At 45.3% G+C, this 6,101-nt stretch overlaps 1 pseudogene; it reads right to left on the reverse strand.

The window, feature by feature from the left end:
* Positions 1-4,787: 4,787 nt before the first annotated feature.
* LOC105979197 overlaps positions 4,788-6,101 on the reverse strand; it is a 5,370-nt pseudogene continuing 4,056 nt past the window's right edge.

The raw sequence follows: 6,101 nt of genomic DNA on the forward strand, positions 1-6,101 counted from the left end.
GTCAATTCTGACTCAGAGAGACTCTACAGGGCAGAGTAGACCTGCTCCTTAGCATTCCCAAGACTAAGTCTTTATGGAGTCAGCCAGCCTAATCTTTCCCCCCATGACGCAGCTGGTGGGCTTGAACCACTGACTTTGCAGTTAGTAGCCCAATGCTTTACTCGCTACACCACCAGCACTCCTTCCTGTCTCCAGAGGACCCTATTTTGCTAAGCTCCACTAGCGGGGTGGCTCAGTGCCTTCTCCTTCTCAAGGTCTTGTCTGGCGTGCTGGAGGAGGATCCGTATTGTTGCAGTGAATCGTGCCAAGCTGCTGCCGGGAAAAGCTAGGAGGAGGGGAGAGACGAGGAGTTGGTTAATCTCAAAGTCAAGGAGAGTTTCTGTTTTCAAGAATTGGCAGCAAAAGAAGAACAAGCCACTGATCTCTCAGGCCTGATGCTCAGAAAGGCAGCTCTCACAAGTGCTGCTTCTCGGGAAGATAAGGAGAGACAGTAGGTGTCGGAAGCTGCCTCCTCATCCACAAAGGAGGCAGTAAGAGCCCTAGTCTCCTTGGTGTGGTGGAGATGGGATTCTTCCCTGGAAGTAAGGGGGTTTTGTTTGGAAAATCTTAGAAGCTCCCCCCCCCCAAAAAAAATGTCAAAATCATCTTTGCAAGATGCAATAATTAGTACTTTTCACCCTGGCTCAGGGCGAGCAGAGAGAATTCTAAACATTTTGAGCTATTGCCTCCATTTCTCAAGGCCTAGAATACACAACAAATCCACCTCGGAGAAGTACCGGCAGAAAGCCCTTCAGAAGCCAGGATGGCAAGACTTCGTCTCATGTTGTCAGAAGTGACCAGGGCCTGGAGAAAGACATTCTGTTTGATAAAGTAGAGGGGCGGTGAGGAGGAGGCAGACCCCGGACAAATGGACTGACACAGTGGCTGCCACAAAGGGCTCAAACATCACAATTGTAAGGGGAGGGGGAAGGTGGGGAGAGGTGGGGAGGAAGGGGGGACCGATGGAAATGATCGACACATTAACACACACACACCCTCCAGGGGGATGAACAACAGAAACCATGGGAAGAGGGAGACAGCGGTCGGGGTAAGATATGAAAATATTAATAATTTTTGGACTGCTCTGTAGACTAATTAGCTGTTTATTTCTTATATTGTATCTATCTATCTGTCTATAAAAAAGAAAATATTGATAATTTATCAAAGAGTCATGAGAGTGGCGGGGGAGGGATAAAAGAGGAGCTGATGCCAAGGACTCAATAGAAAGTAAATACCTAGAAAAGAATGATGGCAACATATGTAGGAGAGCTTGAAAACGGAGGACGGGGCTGCGCACCGGCCAGAGGAGCGCCGGGGTGGCACAGAGGCCCCTCCTGTCGGTCCCGGGTCTTTCGGCACCAAGATGAGCGGTTGGAGACGGAGGCGCAGAACAGAGATAGAGTTGAGCCAGGAATGGGAAGTTGAGAACGATTTTATTGAGGCAGGGAAAGATCTCACAGGACGGAAGGGAGAGCAGAGAAGGACAGGGGCATCTTGAGCCCCGGGCAGGTTCCGAGACCCAGTGGGTCAGGGAAATCGCTGCTGGCAGTGAGCAGTGGGACATCTATAGGGCTTGAACTGAGGACGTATGTGCTGCTAAGGGGAAGGAGGGCCTTCTGGTGCTGCAGCTGCAGGGTCCGAGTCAGGATGTGGTCTGTGAGTCAATCGTCCTGGAACACTGATGGAAGGGGCTGCACAGACCCGGCCCGGAGAGATGAGCTCCTTGGAACGCTGGAGGCAGGGGCTGCACAGTCCAGCTCTGGCCTTGGCCGCACAGTCCGGCAGGCCACCTTTCCGGAGAGCTAGGGGAGGCAGCTGCATGGGTCCGGACCCGGCCCAAACAATGTACAAATATGCTTGATACACATGATGTATGGATTGTTATGAGTTGTAAGAGCCCCCAATAAAAGGATCGTTTAATGAAAAAATGTTGAAACATCACCTTTGTGAAAATGACCCTGGATTCCTTCCTTTGTTCCAAGAGTCACGGTGCGTCAGAGCGGACTTGACAGGCCCCTCACAGCAGCAGAGTACATCTTGAAGCAACCAGAGGAGTTGAGTCACGCTGGTCTTTGGCGTTCTCAAGCAGCGTTGGTTTGTCTCAGGATCTGCACGACCGCATCCTGACACCATTCCTAGCCGGGGCTGTGAGGTCAGACTGTTGCCCAGGCTCCCATTTCATCAGGTTCCTTTTGATGCCAGCTTTTGACTAGAGCTAGGCCCTTTGATCTCTGGAACAACTGAAGAGCACCACCTACTGATACAAATATTCTCTGGTGTGGCGGAAAAGCGGTGTGGCACTATGGGATTGTGTCTCCCGGAGCCTGGAGCAGAGCCTGCAATACTGGGGTGCAGTGGGTATCTGCTAGCTTGTTAACCCAAATGTCAGCAGTTTGAAACCACCAGGCACTTGTTGGGAGAAAGACGAGGCCGGCTACACCCATGACGAATCTTTCCTCTGGTGGGGACCCAAAGCCCATCTGTAGGCAATTGGACATCCCCTTACGAAGGGTTGCGGGGAGGAGATGAGCCAGTCAGGGTGCAGTGTCAGGGAAACAAACAGGATCGATCACCAGGCAGACAGGCCAGGAACAAAACAAAACAAAAACAGTACGCTTCAGCAAGCGCTAAAGTCAATTTAATCATGCACTTTTGCTCAAAAATTATGTCACAAACTTCTCCTTTACTCCAAAAATGTTAAATTTTAATTCCTAAAGCATTGTATTAGTTGGAATGCCCTCAGACCAAAAACCAACTCCTAGTGAGCTAAAGGGCAGGGTGGAACGAAGGATGGCAATCTTTAGGGAGAGAGGACAGCCTTGGCTTTTGCTCCTGTAGAGAGGCTGGTGGGTGTCCATTTTGGATCAGGTGCGCCCTTGTCTTCAAAGTGACAAGCTTGTTCCTCTACACTTTAAAGAGGTCTTGTGCTGCAGATTTATCCAACGCCATGCATGCTCTGATGTTTTGACTGCTGCATCTAAGAGCCTTGGTTTTTTGTTTGTTTGGTTTTTTTTTTTCCTCCATGTTTGTTTTTTTTAAATTTTATTTATTTATTTATTTTTACATTTTATTAGGGGCTCATACAACTGTCATCCCAATCCATACACACATCAATTGTGTAAAGCGCATTTGTACATCGTTTCTCAAAACATTTTCTCTCCATTTAAACCCCCGACATTAGGTCCTCATTTTTCCCCTCCCTCCGAGCCTTGGTTTTGTGTTCCTGCAAATCCATGAATGAGAAGGTCCTGTTACCTCTGATTTCATCTCATTCAATTTTCCCCCTTGTTCATGAAGTTCCTGCTGCACGGGACAATCCGTTGCTCTTGAAACTTACCAAGCTTCCTTCTACCTCCAGATCTTTACATTTGATGTTTCCTTTGTCAAGAGCACCCTGGAATATCCCCCAGGGATCCCAAAGTTCACGCCTTCATTTCCTCCAAACCAGCTGTGGTTCTCTCAACCTGTCAGTCGCACAACCCCTTTGGGGGGTCGAACGATGCTTTCATAGGGGTCACCCGATTCATAACAGTAGCAAAATTAGTTATGAAGTAACAACGAAAATAATTTTACGGTTGGGGGTCACCACAATATGAGGAACTGTATGAAAGAGTCGTGGCATTAGGAAGGTTGAGAACCACCTTTGCTCAAATATCATCTTACCGCCATGGCCTTCCAATGTCCTCTATCCTGCTCATTTCTCACTAACACTTTCTTTTCCTTCTGGAGTTTAATTGTTGAGAATACACAGCAAAACGCAAACCAATTCAACAGTTTCTACATGTACAATTTAGTAGCACTGGTTACCATCTTCACATTGTGCCGTGACCCTATCCTGCTTTCCTAACCCATTCCCTCCTCCTTAACAGAAACTCACGGTCCCCAGAGGTTCCCATAGAGCTGGTTCTTTAAAAAAACAAAAACACAATGCTTCAGGCAAATATTTTTTACTAGTTAAGCTAAACTACGGTTTGTTTTTAAGAAGACTTCGGGGAGTATTTTTATTGTAAGGCTTAAAGATTCTCTCAGGGCCATAGCCTCAGCAGGTCATCTTCCATGGCTCCAGAAAATTTAGAATCCGTGACAATTTGGAATTATGTTCTGTACTTCCCTCTTTTGGTCAGGATTCTTCTGTAGAATCTTTGATAAAATTAATTGTTTTACCAATTGTTATTTTTTTTTCTCTCCCCCAACTGTTAATATGTGTTTGAAGGTACCAAATGGTTACGGAAATTACTTTTATGTTCCCTGTGAGTTGGGAAATATATATATGAACATAAGTCAAAAAGTGTGGTTCCAATTTGTACACTCAGTACAAAAAATGCTCAGTAATGGTAGCTGGACCATTCGGATCTTCTGGTCTCACGACAAAGGAGGCAGTTAGTGGTTCATGAAGGCAATTAGCCACACAATCCATATCCACCTATTCCTGACCCTCCTTCTCTCTTGCTCTTGAATAGAAATGAATTGTGCCTTGGATGGCCACTTGCAAGCTTCTAATGCCCCAGATGAAGTAGGAGGTAGAACAAAGATATGAAACACATTATTAGCTCAATTAACCAGGATGTTGCATAAAACTATGACCCTAAACCTCTAAACTAAATCTTAACAGGTTTGGGGGCTGTGTATAAGCTACTCCTTTGTTGTTGTTTTGTAAATATATCTATCATTCGACTTGTACCATTGCACCTTTTTTTAATATATATATTGAAAAAGTTTATATTTCACATCAGCCAGCTGGGCTCACTTTAGATGATTCCAATTTTGTTGGCAACATCGAAAGCGTCATAGTCAGGAGCCAGTTGAACATATACCTTCTCCCCGTCAGGCCTGATCAGGGTGTTGACCTTGGCTACGTCCATGTCATAGAGCTTTTTCACAGCCTGCTTGATCTGGTGTTTGTTGGCTTTGACATCCACAATGAACACAAGCGGGTTGCTATCTTCGATCTTCTTGGTGGCAGACTCTGTGGTCCAGGGGAACTTGATGATGGCATGATGGTCCAGCTTCTTTCTCTAGGGGGCGCTCTTCCCAGCGTATTTGGGCTGCCTTCTCAGTCTCAAGGTCTTGGGCCGCCGGGAGGTGGGTGAGGTGCGGATCTTCTTTTTTGTGTGGCTGTGGACGCCTTTCAGCACGGCCTTCTGGGTTTTTAAAGCCTTTGCTTTGGCTTCCCTTTTGGGAGGGGCAGGAGCTTCCTTCTTCGCCATCGGCGCCTTCTTTGTGAAAAAAAAAAAAAAAAAAAAGCAGCCCATTGCACCTTTTTACAGGTATATTATATATTGACATCAGTTACAATAATAGTTAAGTCTTATCATAAAGAGTTGCACATCACCACCACAGTCAGTTCCAGAACATTATCTTTCTTCCTGCACCCTCTGTAATTCTCATTAAAGTACTTTTCAGTAATTAATATAATATTTACTTCTTGTCTGCCTTTCCTCCTCTAGAACATAAACTCTCCAAGGGCAGGGACTTGGTTAGTTTTGTCCATTGCTTTATTCACAATGAGGGAAATACAGAGGGCATTTAATTAGTATTTACTGAATTAATAAATAAGTGGGAACATACCCTCACTAAAGGATTTCGTCGGGGCAGGGGGTTGAGAAGTGAAAGGGAATTCTTCTCACTTATCATTTAAAAAAAACATAAAAACAACTCACTGCCATCGAGTCAATTCTGGCTCATAGCAATCCTAATAGGACAAGACAAAATTGCCCCTGTGAGTTTCTGAGACAGTAATTCCTTTTTTTTTCCCCTACTTTATTTTTTTAAACCATTTTATTGGGGGCTCGTACAATTCTTATCACAATCCATACATATATCTATTGTATAAAGCACATATGTACATTTGTTGCCATCATCATTCTCAAAACATTTGCCTTCTACTTGAGCCCTTAATATCGGCTGCTCATTTTCCCCCTCCCTCCACACTCCCCCCTCCCTCATGAACCCTTCATAATTCATAAATTATTATTTTGTTCTTATCTAGTTGGATCTGTAGAGATGTTAATATGCACCAAAAATCAAGCCATAGCAAGATAGGCGAAGAGTGAGAACTCAGC

Source organism: Echinops telfairi, unplaced genomic scaffold (genome assembly GCF_000313985.2).
Source record: "Echinops telfairi isolate 266 unplaced genomic scaffold, ASM31398v2 ScPeMD7_2010;HRSCAF=2546, whole genome shotgun sequence".
Classification (NCBI taxonomy): Eukaryota; Metazoa; Chordata; class Mammalia; order Afrosoricida; family Tenrecidae; genus Echinops; species Echinops telfairi.